Source organism: Eublepharis macularius, chromosome 8, assembly GCF_028583425.1.
Source record: "Eublepharis macularius isolate TG4126 chromosome 8, MPM_Emac_v1.0, whole genome shotgun sequence".
Classification (NCBI taxonomy): Eukaryota; Metazoa; Chordata; class Lepidosauria; order Squamata; family Eublepharidae; genus Eublepharis; species Eublepharis macularius.
Window position 1 is genome coordinate 43,298,814 of NC_072797.1, and position 19,087 is coordinate 43,317,900.

A 19,087-nucleotide genomic window follows, 5' to 3' on the forward strand; every position below is an offset into this window, starting at 1 on the left:
TTTCTTAATTGATTTTTGGGTACAATGAAAAATTAAAATATCATATATTGAAGTTAGCTGGGCTTTTACTAATGGCCATATCTAATAGCACAATACAAGATTAAGATCTCAAGATAAAACCTTATACAATACCAAAGCACACGGATTGCTTGCTGATACTGAAAAAAAATCCATAACATGAAGGTCATTTCTCTAATGTGGTTTTATTAAGATATATGTGTATTTTTCCCTCAAAGGAAATTTGGTTGCAAAAGGCTACATCTGGTCTCCCTGTGCAGATAATTCATGTGAAATATTACTTAGGTAGAAAGTTGGCATATGCAGGAGGCGAGGGTGGGTGGTGGAGGAGGGGACAGGACATACAGAAGACAATGAAGCCACGGAACAGATGTCTAGAGAAACCTCTCTAATACCTTATTTCCCTGTGGTTTTCCTCTTCCATTCTCCTAGCAGTTAAGTTTGCCCACTAATTTCTATAAATAATGGCTGCTTGGATGGCAAAATTTCTTAGATGCTTGGGAATCTATTTATTAGTATCAGAATTATCTAGATTTAGTACATTTTATAGTATAAATATTATTATTTGTCTTGTATGGTCTTCTGGTATCCTGTAGTGTCTAAGGAAGGGAGAACTATTAGTTGAAAAGCATGCCAAGAGACCCCGAGAAACTCCCTTTGGAATGTTTGTCAACTGAGGAGAAAACTTGCATCAATATATCACAGAAATCTTTGTTCATATTTATTCCTGCCCCAGGAGCTCAATTAATAGATAAAGCCAACAGCATGGGTAGTATTGAAGACTATGTCCCTGAGGACTGAAGAACTTGCAAACGGGTTTTTAGAACAAAGGTAGCTGATGTGTTTTCTAGGGCTTTACTCTGCTACACCATGATACAGCCAGCCATGGAAGTTCAGGTTTTGTCTAGATATTGCTACATTCAAATGTCATTTATAGCAAATAGTGTATCCATGCAGAGCATGATTTTTTTAGGTAAAGTACATAAAAATAATGCTATGGTTCATTTTCTTATTACTCACTCTGATCCCACTGAAACCAATGGAATGATTAATAACAGTTAAAGTATAATCAACAACAATTCTTAGCACAAGGCTCATAAACTGGCTTATGTGAATAAAATCAACAGTTAAATTGCAATAAAGCCATTAATTGCAAAGATCTTACAAAGCTAGCACTAAATCCAAACCAAACAACACAAATGATACCCTCATAGTCACAAACCCAGCACACAACTAAGTCAATAAAAAAGCCTGACCAAACAAGTTTTCACCTGGGCTGCTTCCACATGGAGATGATGCTCTATGTAGCTCTCATTGCTGCTGTGCCTTGGTTTCATCACTCCTTGGCTGCTATCATTGGACGACTTGGGAGACATTTTAAGAAATCAGTAATCAAAATTCAAAAGATCACTGAAATATAATTTCATCATAATCTATTGCAACAATGTACTCGTTCCTAGCTTTCAGATTTTTTTAAAAAAGTAGACTTCTTTGTTGCAGAGTTATAAAGGGAAATGTACCATCTGCACCTTTTCCTTTGCCTCTCCTACAGAAAAAGGGATAGAAATGTATTTTTTTTTAAATGAAAGCTGGCAACTAGTACATTTGTGTACACCAAGATCATATTCTAATGTTACGGAGGCCTCTGAATTACCATCTTAAAGAGCCCTAAAAAGTCCTCCAGTGGAAGACGAATAGCATCCATGGGGGCTGAGGTAAGGAAAAAGGCAGGACCTGAAAAAATGTGAACCTTCCTGTTCACATAGCATCTAAAGGTTACATGGCTAGATTAATGCATTTTAAAGTACAAATATTGTCTTCTGTTATCCTGTGGTGCCTAAGAAAGGAAGAACTATCAGTTCTTCGTTAAGCATGCTATCTTTCCCAAAAAGCTTGTACCAACCAGTTACAACTTTCTATGCCCACTGACTTGAATGGACTCTGAATGTGTAACTGCTTAGGATTGCTTTGCTGGTTTAGAAAATGTCACAACAAAACAGGGGGAAACATAGAACAAAAATGATGAATGCTCCCAAAATCAGAGCTGCAGTAAAGAAGCCAAGCTGGATCAAGATCTGAGTCCGATACCATCTTAAAGACCATCTGAATTTCTAAGGTATGAGTGTTTTTGATGACTCTGGTCAGGCCTGATTCAGATACAGGCATGCACTTAAGATGTCCTGAGTGTCTAGTTAGCTTTCCCCTTGGCCGTCTTTGGAGCTAACATTTGATCGGTTCAGCCCATTCTCTGGGGAGGAGATTGACAGGACCCTGTGATCAATCAGGACCACCACGTGTCCCTTGGACCCACGCCCATCATGGCTGGTAAAAGCCAGCACAGAGGGGCTACGGTCCTTGTTGGAGGCCATTGTTAACATATCCTTGAGCACTGGAGGTTTTCCCGGGCCATTAAAGGAAGCCATGGTGAGACCTCTCTTAAAGAAGCCATCACTGGACCCTACTGACCTGATAAATTACCACCCGGTCTCAAACCTCCCGTTTCTGGGAAAGGTGATTGAGCAGGTGATGGTGGAACAGCTACAGGGTTTCCTGAAGGATATCTCGGCCCTAGACCCCTTCCAGTCTGGGTTCCATCCGGGGCATGGGACAGAGATGTTGCTGGTTGCCCTTACAGACTACCTTCGCAGACACCTGGATCGAGGTGGCTCAGCGCTGCTGATATTATTAGATCTGTTGGCAGCGTTCGATACAGTTGATTATGATCTTTTGACTCACTGCCTCGCCAATGTGGGGATACGAGGGATTGCCTTACAGTGGCTTGTCTCTTTTCTCCATGCTCAGGGACAGAGGGTGGCGCTTGGGGAGAAATTGTCATCTCGCCACCCATTGGTGTGCGGGGTCCCGCAGGGAGCAATACTCTCCCCGTTATTATTCAACATTTATATGTGCCCCCCTTGCCCAGCTGGTGTGAAGCTTCAGACTTGAGTGTCATCAGTATGCAGATGACACCCAGTTATATCGGACGATAGACGGCCGGCCCGACTCGGCCCCAGATGCCCTGGAACATGCGTTTCCAGCCGTGACTGGTTGGTTGAGGCAGAATCAGCTGAAGCTGAACTCGACAAAGATGGAGGTCCTGTACTTGAGCCAGGGGGGACTAAGTTTGGGACTCCGGCTCCCAGCCCTTGATGGGGCACAGCTTGTGCCAGTTCCGAGGGTCGAGAACCTGGGGATGATCCTGGATGCCTCCTTAAAAATGGAGGCACAGGTCACAGCAGTTGTTAGGTCCTCTTTTTTCCATCTGGGGCAGACCAAGCAACTTGTCCCTTACCTGTCAACCTGTGACTTAACTACAGTGATCCAGGCAACTGTCATCTCGAGGTTGGACTACTGTAACTCGCTCTACACGGGACTGCCCTTGAGCCTGACCTGGAGATTACAGCTGGTGCAAAATGCAGCAGCGCGTGTTATTACAAGAATGCCAAGTAGAGCGCATATAACACTGATATTATGCAAGATGCATTGGTTGCCAGTGGAGTACTGGATCAGATTCAAGGTTCTGGTATTGACCTATAAGGCCCTATGCGGACTGGGGACAGCATATGTGCGGGACTGTCTCTCCCCATATATTCCTTGGAAGACTCTCCAATTGGGAGAAAAACAGCTATTAGTGGTCCCTGGTCCCAAGGAGGCCCGCCTGGCCACAATGAGATCCAGGGCTTTCTCAGTCCTGGCTCCTATCTGGTGGAACATTCTGTCTACTGAGACCAGGGCCCAGTGGGATTTATTGTCTTTCCGCCGGGCCTGCAAGACAGACTTATTCTGCCAGGCTCATGGCTAAAGTTAGGCCTCCGCCAGCCTGGGGCGGGGGAAAAGGAAATTTAACACCCCCCCTTAGTGAAAAACTGTCCACCACAGTATGCATGCAAAATATTATAAGTCTTCCTGATGCTGCCGCCACACAATACAAAATGTCGCTGTTTTAAATGGTGTTTTAATATTTAATATTTATACAGTTGTAATGTTTTAAATTGTTTTAAGATGTTGTTAGCCTCCCTGAGCCCACTTGCAGGGAGGGAAGATATAAATAATAAATAATAAATAATAATTTCCTATATCAAATCATTTGCTCTTGGCATGAGGTACAGCACAGATAATGCCTTCCATTGTTTCATGCTTTTTCCAAGGTTGTTCTATTCTAGGCCTCTAAATTCCCTTTGTGGCATGTCTGGTTATGGGGCCAGGTTGGCCCTGTTTCTGTGTGCAAAGAAATCTTTTATGACTTTCTTGGTCATATCAAGCAACAGTTCTCCTATAGTTTTAACTATATCCATGCCATGAGCTTTTGAGGGTCAAAGCTCCCTTGATTCTCAAAAGTTTGTACCTTGGAAATCTAGTTGTCTTTATGGTGCTATTGAACCCAGATCTTTCTCTCTGAGTATAGCTACCCACCTGAAACTCTCAAGATGGATCAAAACATGTGTATGGAAGCAGTCCTGGTGCCTAAGTCAGAAATGCTAGGAACTAAGATATGAAACGCAAGGAGTGATTTAATGAAGTTGAAGTGCCACAGATGAAAAGTGAATAAGCTGGTGACAATGATGATCAGAGGTGCCTTTCAATCTGGCTGGAGAGTCACCTGTGGTCCTTCCTGGGGGGAAAGATCACTCCACTCTGGTACATGCCCGGGTAACATCTAGATTGCATTACTGCCATGTACTCTATGTGGACTGCCCAGGAAGACTGTACGAAAGCAACAGTTTGTACAAAATGCATGGACCGAGTATTTTAAAAAGTGGGTCATAGGGACCATATCACTAATTTGCTTCCAGGCCCAATTTGAAGTGCTGGTACTGACATTTATATGGCTTGAGACCAGCATACCTTAAGGACTACCTTCTCCCATATGAGCCTGCTCATCCACTCCGGTCACCTTCAGAGGCCTTGTTTTGGGTGCCACCACTGTCCAAGACTAGATAGGTGACAACCTGAGAAAGGGCCTTCTTGGTCATGGCTTCCTCCCCAGAGCAATTGGTCTGTGTCTCTTTGTCATTGTGTTCTGCCAGCAGGTGAAGACTTTTCTGTTTTGTTTGGCATATCCCCAGTAAACTCGTATTTGTCCTCCTCCCTAGTTGTGTTTATTTCTCTAAATATTTTTATTGTATTATTAATGTTTTAAGTGTTTAATGCCTATTGTTCGCCACCTTGAGTGAACATTTGAGTAGAACAGTGGCATACAAATGTTTTAAATAAATAAATAAGTCTGACGACTTTGAGGAAGATCTTTGGGGACTTTAAGGAAGATCTTAATTGGCTGGCAGCCTTTTACAGGTACAAGCAGTCCTTCAACAATCCACCATTTTCAAAGTAGCCACCTGGACCTGCTAAATAGTATTTTAAAAAACCTGCTTAAGTAACAAAACAAAACAGGAGTTTAAAAACTAATTAGATTTCTTCCAGCTTAAGCTTTTGTGAGTCACAGATCATCTGATTAAATTTACAGTGAAATAAATTTCATTGGTCTTTAAAGTGCCACTGGACGCCTGTTTTGTTTTATTGCTACAGACTAAGGAAGTTATCCACCTGAAACTATCACGCTGAAGTATCTATACACAGCTGATGTAAGACAGTGGTTAAGTGCTTGGGCTGCAAATCAGCACTCTGCTGGTTTGAATCCCACTATTGCTATGAGCTCAGCAGATGGCCTTGGGTAAGCCACTCCTCTCACCCCACAGCTGTATTGTTGGGATAATGAAAACACTGACCTGGTTCCCTGCTCTGAGTGGGGCACTAATCTGTCTAGAAGAATGGTATATGTGCACTGTTATTATTATTGTTATTGTAGCTATTTTAAATCAAATATGCTTTGGGCCTTAGCCAAGCTAGTTCAAGCATGGTGAAAGTATAGCTAAGTTGCTTCATGTCCTTTCTCTGACAGCTTCTACAACTGGAGCTTGAAGCAAGAGGCTTCCAATGCAAATGGATCCAGCTTACTTCCTCAATTAAAATAAAACCTGCGAAATCAACAAGGCTTCCCTTTAAGCAGCTTTATGATCTCTGTGTTAGCTTGATTTAAAAGCTCATTCAATGGGATATCAAAAGACCATTTAATCCACTGAAATCATGTAAGTACCTGCTACTGATACTTTAAAATATTTTTGTTGAACAGGTTTTCTCTTCAAAATCACAAGTTCAATATAAAAACATTTTCTAATGGCCTCTTTTATACCTCTCTCTACTTATTTTAATAGCACGTCCCTAATATGAAGTTTATTATCCTTTTCCTTCTACTGTTTTAATGATACACCAATACCATGTTGCTCTTGCATAACCATTGTTAAGATGCATACTGGCATGTACACAAAATATCAGACGTGATATATTTGGGTGGTAGGGAAAACCTATTGAAACAATGCCAAACACATTTAACTTATATAGGAACATTAGTCAAATATTTTCAGTGGAAATGTCTCCTTCCATACAAACTTGAGCACCACAGAATGACCTTCACTTTCTGCTGATATTTTCAGATTGTCTTCAAAGAGAGGGAGGTGACTTTTCATTCTTGGTCTTCCCAAAGGCAGCCCAACATGGCAGCTCTACAGAAGCTGGCTGGCAACCAAGCAAGTAGGGCTCGAAGGCATATTTGAGGGTCATATCTAAAGGCTGTTGTTTTCACATGCTCCCTCAGGCCATTTTACTTCACTTCTGAGATTTTGGCACAGAAAAAAGACTTTTACTAATTCTTGTTTTATTTTTAAACGTATTTGTAAATCAAGTGGCTGTCTTTTGTTTTATTGTTTTAATGAGTGGCTTAGTTTTATTGATTGTAAATTACTTTTGAGGGTTATTTTTAGCAGAAAGACTATCAGTTTTATAAATACACATTCAGCCTGCATGATTGGAAACATATTTATAACCTAGTATTTCATCCTTCTTCACTTTTGTCCCAAGAAGACAGAAATACTCAGCTATTCTTGAAGAAAAGAGCTATGATCTTTTGGGGAAATGTCAGGTTTGATTAGACTGTAGCAAGCATAAAGTGTTATTTTAGATATGTAACCTTCTGTTTGCTGATTTATACTTACACTGTGTAATGAGAGTCTCATAAATTGTACCCCATCAGAATGACAAGGTGTCAGCACTGGCAACATTTTAACATAGTTAGCGAGAAATTTATTCAGTTAAGCTTTTAAGATCACCATCAGTCAAAAATAACACCCTCATCTAATGACAGGTGAATGCTAATTTCACCAAGAAACATTTATGCGCTCTTATAAGAGTTAGATAATTTTAAGTTTCATGGTTTTCAATCCAGCGTGGCTTAGTAGGGGACTATTTCTCAACATATTTTTGGAAGGTACCTAGTATTTTCTCTAAGTGCTTTCCCCATAAAGAGATACTACATCCACTCTAATGTATTCTAATAACAACTAATAATAAATATTTAAATAACCAGTGTATTCTATTTATTCCTACAATGTATGCTGAGCTGTATGTCTAACACAAAAAGGAATGGAATAAACTACATCAGGTCTTATTGGCCATGGTGACCCACCATCATGACATCATCTTGTCAAAATAGCATCATGACATCTTATTCTCATCAATGGAACTAAGCTAAATAAAATTCATGAATCCAGGATTTTATTTTCATTACTAGTGATAAATTAGCTTTGTTTTCTTAATGTTTAGATGTTTAGATTTCACATTAGTTGTTATTATGAGGGATAAGCAAATTCTTTCCGTTCTTTTTTTGGTGTTAGTCTACTGTTCCATTATGACTTGGGTTTCACTCTGGTTGCCTTCCAGCAACAAAGGAGAATTTCAGTAAGCAGACAACTGATTTGATGTGAGAAAAAGCCCTTTAAGATTTGTTCCCTGGAAGAAAAAAAAGTTGCCTTTTTATAGGCATAATGAACAGTGCTCCTGCATATCATAAAAAAGAAACCCTCTCTAAATGTATTCCCTATGTGCCAAAACACAGAGACAAACAAAACTGCAAAGAAAGTGATTAGTTCTGAAGAGGCATCTTTGTATTTTGTTTTTATGTGGCAGAGAATGTAATCACATTCTTCTGTATGGTAAAAACAGAGTAAGAAAAAACATTTTTAAACTTGTGAACTGAAAAAAAAATAGCACTCAAAGGGTTAGTTTGTATTTCTCTTTGTTCATAAAATATGGAAATAATGTTCCAGACTGCAGTTTCAAATATTATGAATTCCACTCCAGAAAAAAAGTCCCAGTAATACAAAATTCCAAAATCTGAGCAATTCAGCAGGGCAGATTTTGTCAGCATTCCCAGTTAGCCTGATAAACTAATTGTGAGTAGTTTCTGTAAATACAACACTGCTTTTATCCAAGCTTAAATACTGCACTCAAATAGCATGACATAGGAGCATAATGGAAACCAAGAGGCCAATCTAATCCATCAAAGTAAATCCCTTCTAAGACCAGGTTCTGACAAAGACCATTTAACTGTTAGTTTGAATCTTTGAGTAATGACGAAACCTGTTTAGCAGGACACACATTTTACTTATAAGAATCTTTGCAATAAACATGGATACATCTTCTTGTCTCTTAGAAACAGGGCACTCTTTCTTGCCTAATTAAATTGTGCTAATATAATGGTGTGCACCAGCTCTGTAAAGCACAGCAGATCTGCCAGATTGTGATGTGCCTTCAAGTCACACGTCATTTGAAAGACATGCATGAGAACTCTGTCTGCATACTAATATACCCTACTACATCATAATCTACCCAGACAGAATTTTAATCAGCCTATACAACTTCAATTTTAAAATGTTCAAATTAACCCTTGACTGTAAGATATGCACTAATATAGGGGGTGGGGGAGGAAGTTAGTCAATCCTCTCCACTCCAGGAGCTGAAGGTGACACCAGGAAATAAACTAAAATCTGTGGTTTAATCAGTATAGCCATCTATTTTGGGCTGATTTTTTTCACCCTGTAAGCATTTCTGGCATTGACTAGCAAATAGATTCCAGAACCAACAAAAACACATACTTCCAGGGAGACATAGCAGTGCTCAAAAGCACACCACTCTTTTGGAAAATAAAACCTGAATAGACAGCAGCCCATATTTTATCATGCTCAGGTTTCACTTTGCAAAAACAATTCAGATTCCTTTAGAAGCCTATCTGCATTGCTAAGGCTTTTTGCCAAGACTGCCAAAGCCAAAAAGGAAAGGGTGAGGGAGAAGGTAGTCGAACATATACTTGGCTTTCCCCTTAACACAGAAGCTTAGTGAATCAGTATCACTGCAGCATATGTTGAACGAATCTTGGTAAAAACAAAGAACAGTTCCCAGAACAAAAATCAGGCCCCACAATTGCCCATATAAGGCATCAGAAAATAGCAGCTCTTCAGACTGGGCTAAGGCACTGCTCCAAAGCTGATGTGAATTCAGACAGAGCCTATTCTGAAACATCATACAAACAGGAGCAGGCTTGATTCACAAAAGGGTCACTGTGGACAAAGTTGGCTCTCACCCCAAGGTGCTTTCAGATCCACCCCTCTACCTCCCTTGCAAACCGTCTCCTCCTATCCCATCTATGTATCACTTTATTATCCAATGCTTCCTCCAAGGAACCCAGGACGGTATTCTTCCCTCCACACAATAACCCAATACATCCACTGGCCTTTCAAGTCTTCCAAGGTGAAGAGGTGACACATTCCCCATAAGAAAGCATCATCGCAAAACACACATGAAGCTACCTTATTCTGAGTCATACTGTTAATCAATCAAAGCCAATATTGTCTACTTTGACCCCCCCCCCCCAGTAGCTCTCCAGGGAGTGAATTAGAGGTCTTTCACACCACCTACTATCTGATCTTTTTAACTGGAGATGCCTAGAAGTCCCTAAACAGACTTTCTATGAAATGCAGGGCTGCAAAACTTCTGTCTTGACATAATTAAACAGTTATTGGATTATAGGATAGGGAATTTGCCATGGCAGCCAGAAACGCATGTCTGAATAATTCTTACGTACCTTCGGATGTGTTCATTTATCAAAGGCATGTGTATCCTCGTCTCTATTTAACACTGCCTTTTATCTTCTTCTTTTAATCTGCTGTTTTTATTGATGTTATCAACAAACTAAATTTTTCAAATTGTTTTACTGATTTCCTTATTTTATTGTAAGCAACTTTGTTAATCTATAATCCAATAACTGTTTAAGTGTGTCAAGACAAAAAGTCTCACAGCTATATATTTCATAGGATCTAAAATTTGGCTTACTACCAGCTGCTGCAGTGTTATAAGATTTAAATTAGTATTACCACCAATGTTATTTCATTTATTTATAAAGGATATGGAACCAGGAATGAAGAGTACCAAAAAGTTTGTAGATACCAAACTATTTAGAAATGGGCAAAGCCAAGCAGATGCTTATGTATAGCACCACAAACTCTCTGAAATGGCACCAGAAAATGTAAAGTGATGCATGTTTAAGTAAATCTTAGAGACTCTCTTTCTCTCTCTTGCACTTGCACTCGCACACAGGTTCTTGGGATCAGTTCACCAGCCAAGTGAAAGCCACTTAGAGCACTACACCAGCCGAAAATGGCATGGCTTGAACTCTGTTTACCCAATAAAACTCTGGATCTGTTTACCCAATAAAATTGATTCAGGACAATATATTCACGCATGTATAGTGCATAGAATTTTCTGCCACAAGATCCCTTGATGCAATGCACTCTGTTTGGGGCTGCCCTTGAAGACTGTTCAGAAGATGCAATTGGTACAGAATGCTGCAGTTAGAGCGTTGATTGGAGCAGGTCATAGGGACTGTATAACTCGCTTCTTCGGATCTGAAGGAGTGAGCTGTGGTTCACGAAAGCTCATACCCAACCACAAATTTTGTTAGTCTTATAGGTGCTACTGGATCTTTTCTACTGCTACAGACAGACTAACATGGCTACCCATCTTGATGTATAACTCCAGTCTTCTTCCATCTACACTGTCTCCCAATTTGCTTTTAAGCCCAATTCAAAGTGCCAGTAGTAACTTTCAAAGCCCTACATGGCTAGGGACCAGCATACCATAAGGACTGCCTTCTCCCTACCCTTCAATGCCTGTCATCTTCAGAGGCCTTGCTTTGGGTGCCACCACCATCTGAGGCTAGATGGGTGGCAAGCCAAGAAAGGGCCTTCCTGGTCATGGCACACAAAACTTTGGCACTCCCTCCCCAAGGAGATTCATCTGTCTACCTTTGTCATTGTCTTCTACTAGCAGGTAAAGACTTTTTGTTTCATTTGGTGTGCCCTCAGTAAACCCTTACTGGCCCTCCTCCTTGACTCTTTGTGTGTTTGTTTTTAAGACTATGTTTTTATTGCATTTATATCAGTTCATAAAGGATAGTCAATAATAGACCTATTAGTCAGAAATCTACAAGTTCAGAGGAAGTCTGTCTCTGAAGAGCAGTTGCTGGAGGGAAGATAGGGAGAGAGGTTTTCATGACCCACTTGAAGGGTTTCCCAGAAACATCTGGCCGGCCACTGCTGGAAACTGGACCCTTGGTCCAATCCTGCAGAGTTCTTCTTATGTGATAAGATCACACTAAGGCTATGCAACCATCACCACCACCAAACTCAGAGTAGGATGTTAGTACAGCCTACTAACAACACAGGACCTGAGATGTACACAAGAGACCTTCCTCAGGACTTTTCGGTTGCCACCCCTCTTAGGCATGCTCTCCCTCAGGAGCGAGGAAAGACACCCCCCTTCCACCAAGGCCTCCCAGACTTGACTGAAGACCTTCCTGTTCCAGGGGGCTTTTAACTAGACGAATATATTTATATTTCATGTTGGTAATGTTGGGGGGAGGGATTTTTCTTTGTGTTACAAATTATTTGGAAGGTTTATCTGTTTACGTTGTATTTTAAGGCTTCTACTGTGAACTGCTTTGAGAACTAGATACGGTCAAAAGGCAATCGAGAAAGTTACTAAAATAAAGTTTCAGTAACGCTTTCCAGTTGGGAAGGATGCAATTGGAAGAAGGGGAAAATCATAGCTGAAAAGCAATTATACTGTTTTTTATTACACAGACATAAAAATAAGGCATTCTATTTCTTCCATTTCACATTTCAGAGGAAACAGCAATTAAAAATTGAGATGGATGTAGAAATAGTTTATATAATGTGGTTCATTCCCAATCTTTAACATATGTGCTCATGTTTAGTTGCCAAAAAAATATGGAAGATTCAGATCATCCAAACAGCCACGGAATCATGAGACTATGTAGACATTTTTTTCTATGGAATCTTCTCAATATCAGGAATGGAATGAAGCTAAAAACTCATTAATACGCAATAAGATGAAATAGGTCAAACAGGAGAAACTTAGCAATAGCAACCAATAGTGGGAGTTTCATTGCTATTTTAAGTCTATTGCATATTTAATTTTTTGTTGTTAGTTGCTACTGAAAAGTGGGGAGTAATTTTTTTAAAACGATTTTTTAAAATTTGGCAATTGTTATTGACCAAAGTTAGCTAGGTTGGGGGTAACCATCTCCATTATGTTGTATCTTGCCAGCAATTCAAATAAAAGTCAATGAAGGCTCGTCTCTTGGGGATGCTCCCTCCATTCCAATCTTAGCCTCACAATGGGAATAAAACAGGAAGCCCAGTGGTAGTTGGTGGTGGTAGAAGTCATGACTGTGTATGGATGAATAGGAAAGAAGCAGGATTTGGGCATAGGATGGATATAGCAAGTAGAAGCAGCAAAAAGCAGGGATGCAACCCTTATGTTGTTTTCTATTGGGTTTCTTGATTAAATGGTGACACTCCCCTCCCCCAATTTTCTAGCACTGGTTTCCTGCATTCTTTGATCACGTCTTATAATAAGTGTGATCCTGGAACACCAGTGCTTCTATTTATCTAACTAATGATTGCATAGAAATCCTTTTGTGCCTCCTGTGTTGCCTGTAATTGGTGGTAAAGTGTGATTATCTGCATGCCCCTATTACCTCGCCCAGTAAATGGCTGTGCCCCCTCTCTGAATCATTATGAGATGAATACAATCAGATTCTCCTATTTTACTTAAAACAACAGTGTCAGCAGGTCTCCTTGCACCCGATAATCCCCGGTTTGACATGCAATGACATTATCCCGCTGAAGCCAAAGACAAATTATAATTCTGGATGTAATTACAGGTTTTAATGGGGGGAGGGGAGTTGCTGAATGCAAAGCAACCATTCCCATTAGGGTCTCTTTATGGATACAAATTGGGCTGCTACAAAACCCTGTATGAGATTTTGGGATCATAATGCAATTCAGCCCCAAGAAAAAGCCACAATGACAATACTATGCATATCTCCCCGAGCAAGGAGAAAGGAGGTATACAAATTAATTCTTCAAAATATATATGTGCAGTAAAGCCCTGTTTGGATTTTAAAATTATTTTACAAGAACTTTTAAAAATAACCATTTTGTTTAATGAAAAGCTTTTTTAAAAAATAGCAACCAAATATGTAGTAAAGGATAATAATTATGAACTCTAAAAGAATGCTGAACTTTCAAAATCCTTATTACCTATTGAAGAATTTTAATCTCTTTTAAGTCTACTGGTTTCCCCAAAATCTGAGTTCCACAATGATAATGAAGACCTTACATATACAAATAGATCAGGAAAAATTATTGTGTGTATAATTAAATTAGCAGATGGTTAAACCCCATTTTTGGACACAGCAGAGTAAATGGGTTTTTAATATTCAATTAAAAAAATAAAATATATTTAACAGAAATTTTTCAAAAACCTAGAAAGAAAAGCTGAAAGGTATCTCATCAATATAAATAAAAAGAGTGAACAGAATGTTTCCAACTTCCCAAGCAACTGAAGAAAAGTTGCCATTTCATAGGCCAAAGACAGGGTTCATTGCTTTAAGAGGCCAGCTGTGAACTCTGTGCAGAATGCTGATGAAAAGATCCTCTCTTCAAGTCATGCTCAGTGCCCCACCTGCAAAGGCAAGGTGGATACAACCAGATTCAGGACTTTTTAAAAGATAGCACCTCACATTTGGAATGCTCTCTCCCCGTTGAGCTTTGCTTGATACCTAATTTACTGTCCTTTAAGTACCTGGTCAAAACATTTCTTTTAATTAGGTTTGCCAGCCATGGCCTGGCAACCAACAGGAAACCAAGGGGTTAAAAGGCGGCAACAATCAGCATGATGTCATTTCTGTGAAAACTCAGATATCTGATAAAACTAGAGCTCCTGGCAATACCTAGAGAGAATTGATGTCACATCTGGTTTTCCCACTGTTGGCCCGACCACCATTTTAAAAAAAAAGACTCCTGCCTCTTTTCTGAGCAGTGATAAGAAAAGGGAGCCGGGGGCTTTGGATCTCCCACCCACAGCAGGGGCCTGGCAACCCTATTTTAAACTCAAGCTTTTAAATGAAGGGTTCCATCCATTTTTCCTCTGTTTTTATTGCCTTCTCATCTGAGAGCTGTTTCATGAATATCATTTTAGGATGCAGAATGGGTTTTTTTAAAACCTCTTGTTGATGTGGCTTGTTTTAATTCTGATCATTCTTAATGTTCCTACAAAATATACCAACCCTTTTTGACTAGAGATTACAGTGGAACAGGAAAAAAAATAAGTGCATACCACATTCAATCAACTCTGGCTTCCTGCCATAAAGTGACATCTAAGATGTCAAAACAAATTCTTAATAAAAGGGGATCAGGGTTTTGGTAAAACCAAACTGTCTGGAGTTGAACTGTGGGATAGAAAAGATTTCCCCCCCACCAACAAGATCTAAGAGCTGATCCTCCACAATGAAACCTGTGAGAGTTTTCAAGTGTTACCACACTTCTATTGTGCCCTTCCTCCAAAAAGTTCAGGGCTTGGTAGACATTACTCTCCCCTCTTCAGTTTCAAATTCCAACCTAATCTAAAATTTAGTAACTAAACTACATGGACCTTTGGTCTAATTCAGAAAGTGTTTTTTTTTTAAACTTGAGGGTTCTACAATACACACTTGCTGCTTATACAGGTTTACTAAAGTGTGTTCCAGTAGATATGTTAATACATCACCAGAAATGAATCACAAATGAAACAATATAACAACACACCAATCCTTCCCAAGATAGAAGCATAAATGTGGAGGGGGGCCTGGGGGCTGGAGGGGGGTTAGCAACATAAAAGAATTAAAAAAATAAAAACTTAAAAAATATCAAGTCACAGCTGAAGCTAAGGCTGTGTGTGTGTTTCAATTGTTACTTTATTTCTATTATCTCTTAACATGCAAAACTGTCATAGATTTATCTCACTGCAACGTAATAGCTGTTTAAAATGTTACATGATTTATATACAGAAATTACTTCGTACATACTCAGCTCCTTAAAATGTTATACATTTTATATACAGAAATCACTTTGACATACTCAACAAAATATACATCAGTAAGATCATCCCACAGATTTAAAGCTTTTTTTCTACACAGAACTGAGCTTCCATACTAGAAATGTCTGCATGTCCTGTCCTCTGCCTACAAATGATATAAAGATCTACAAGAGAAAAACAATATATAAACATGGGGAAAGAATAAAATAAATAAATAATGTAAGCTCCAGTACCAAACAAAAAAACCTTCAAATCAGAATCCTGATAGTCATCATTTTAGCAATGAATGCTTCCGTTCCTGTTTCCAAAAGGCATTTTGACCACCTACTGATGTATTATGTTCTTTCTATAAGTAAAACTACTTATACTTGGTGTTTTTCCCCTACAGAGTGAACACAAACCAGCAACCTCTTAAGACAACAGTATTCTCTTCCTTATTGTTACTGTGTGCAGTGATATAGTGATGCTATGCCAGTTGCTAATAGCAACACCTCTATGGGGGAAATTAAGCAAGGATCCATTTGCATGAGTCAGCTAAATGAATCTAACCTCTGCCTTGGTCTCCGTTTTCTTTCTTCCTAAGAGCAACAAATAGAAAAATGGTCATAGCAATTTCAATCAACTGGACAAAAATTATTCAGAGATCTGTCAAGGTCAAACTACTGTGATTTCACTCCCAAAGTTACTATTTCTCCAGGTCTCTACTACACTCAGAATTTTAAAGATTACTGCTGACAGTCCAAGTTGCTTCCATTTTTGGCACTGATATTTTTACAAGCTAGAAAAACTGCTATAACAGTCAATGGATTTTCTCTGTGACAGAAGAAAATCCTACTCAGGATTTTATTCAGCTCTATTCATTGGGAAAGCACTCTTAGGAAAGTATTCCCTGGGAAGTGTTCTTCAGGTTGCACTGAACTTCTATTGCCTCACAGATGCTGACATTTTGAAACATTAGCTCAGTGATACTCATTCAGCAACTCAGGAGCCACATGGCTCTGACATTCTACTTGTGGCTCTGCTGAGCACCATACCCCAATGTGGCACCCATCCCATACGCAAGGAAAGTGAGCAAGGGCATTACCCAATAGGGCTTGTGATGGGCAGGTGATTTTTACCTTGAAACAGCTGCCACCAAAGCAATACTGGACGACCTATGAGCTCTCCTGAGCTATGGGCCAGGGATGGATGTAAAGATGACTCTATTGAAATCAGTGGAGGAGTGGCACTTAGTAGTGAGAATGTGAAAGTTAACAGGCAATTTCAGATGCTGTCTCCATGCCCGGTTTATTTGTCCTTTTATAGAATGTTAGAATTATTACAATTCTAACAGAAGTACATGGTCGTGTTATGGTAAATTATATGGATTTAATCCAGTTTACACCAATTCTTTCACTGGAAGAAATGGGTTTACACTTCAGCATACTAACGGACAGCCAGATTCTATATACATTTATTTTGATTCATTGGAACTTATTTCCAAGTAAATGTGGCTTGTGGTTTATGGTCTAAAAAATCTGTCACAATAATATCCTCCAATCGAAGTAGTTACAAAATGTAAGAGAAATAGACACATTTGGAGGACTGAAATTCCTCATTACTCCTTTCATCTTCCCTTCCACCACTGAGTCCCAGCTACTGGGTGCTTTCAAAGACAATACTGTGTGTAGATTTAATCCAGAATGGCTTCACATGTAGTGGTCATGCTACATGGAGAATTATACCGGCTGCGTCCCCTAAAGCAGCGCTCTGTCGCTGCATTTGGAGATTTGAAAAGATGTCTTCAGTCTTTTAAATCTCCAAGCAATCTATAATTAGATTTTTCATAAAATGATAATAAAAAAATACTGACAGTGCAACCCTAAGTAGAGCTACTCTGGTCTAAATCCATTGATTTCAATGGGCTTAGACTGGAGCAACTCTGCTTAGGATTGCACCCAGTGACAACCTCAGAGCAAGTTGTGTCATGTAACTACTTCTTACGTAGTGTGGGTACTATAATCTCATCGAGGACAAGTCTCCTCTACATATCATAAAGCTTAGTTCCCTACATTTTATAGATTTTCCCAGTCTGGTGGGAAAATCTATGAAAGCATCCTTTGCATGGCATTGTAAGGAATGGCAGACAGCAGAGGACCACACAGGGTTGGATCCAACTAGCTTTTTTACTGGTCAAAAAGGGAGGAGAACCTTCCTTTTAACCACCAAAAAGGCTATGCTGGGCATCATAGGGCCCGACAAAATCATGCTTAAGAGGGGCTGTAATAAGGAGGGGATTGGCTGAAATTAAGCATAAAAGATGGCTGGATCCAACCCATAGGCTCCAATGAGAGGACACCAGCAGTGCCATCCTAAGTAGAGCTATACCCTTCTAAATCCATTGAAGTCAGTAGTCTTAGGAGGATGTAATTCAGCTTAGTTTGGAACTGTAAAAATATATATAAGCACATAAGGCAAACTGTTTCAAACAGTGCAGTCAGGCAAAGCGGGGGTGCAAATATAAAAGTAAAATTTAGTAACAAAGCTCTGTTTCTTAGGGATTTTTCAGATTTAAGGCACAGCTTCTTCACAAAGTTTGAATGCTGTTTTCCAGTTTGTTTAAAAACAAAGCAGTGCTGAAAACATGGCCATTACTGCATGCCTCAGAGTCTAGAACAAAAAGGCAGTTTGCTAATCACACTTCTCCTAGAAAAAAAAATCCACAAGTACCTTAAATCTTTCCATTGAAAAACATGATGCCTATATTTTGCTTCACTCATCTGAATGAAAGCAGAGGATTTGCACTATTTCACGGTTTCCAAAGTGACAGTGTCATCTTAAGCAGGTCTACTCAGAATCCTCTTCAGATCTATTCAATGGAGCTTACTCCCAGGAAAGCCTTTTCGGTCCTGGCTCCCACCTGGAGGAACGCTCTGTCTGCTGAAATTAGGGCCCGGCAGGACCAACTATCTTTTCGCCGGGCCTGCAAGACAGAGTTGTTCCGCCAGGCATATGGCTGAGGTTGGGCCTCCGCCGGCCTGGAAAAAAGGGGTGTATAAAACCTTCCCTGTGAAGGCTGTCCACCATTTTTTAAATATGTTGTTTTTAATGAACATGAATTTTTAATTGTATTTTAACTGTATTTTTAATATGTTGTTATCCGCCCTGAACCCACTCGCAGGGAGGGCGGAATACAAATTTGAAATAAATAAAATAAATAAAGTGTTCTTAGGACTGCACTGTCAGTAACTCTTGTTCAAAGCAAGAATGGTGTTCATAGGTCAGGGTTCAGAAGATCAAAAGACCGCACATTTGCATCTCTGTCCAGGGATGTGCCACACAAGCAATGCTGAATCTGCATCAGAAGTACAAAATAGCCCAATTCGTATGTGGACAAACCTTTTATGAACTAAGTTTTCACTGTGCTCCAGGGATCTATGAAGCTTTGGAACGTGCCACAGCATTTCCTTTGGATTAATCTTAAAATGTGTTGTGCCACCAAATCCATTCTTTGGATGGAATATACCAAAATAAATTTCATTACAATGTCACAAAACACAGTATTGAAATGGCATTACTATACTGTGTTTTGTGACATCATAATAAAATTTATTTTGGTACTATATTAAACTGTTTATGGGTCGTTGGTTTGGCCATACAGTAACTTCCTAATATAACGGTAAAATTTTGCTAACCAGATTTTATTTCTAACATTTTACCTTTATATTAGGAAGTTATTAGTTAAATATACAGATAAAAT

At 39.5% G+C, this 19,087-nt stretch overlaps 1 protein-coding gene across 1 annotated transcript in view; it reads right to left on the minus strand.

Annotated features, from left to right (window-relative positions):
* Positions 1 to 19,087, minus strand: part of MAP1B (microtubule associated protein 1B) — a 103,266-nt gene that overhangs the window by 72,197 nt on the left and 11,982 nt on the right. The gene's annotated exons all lie outside the window — the stretch shown is intronic.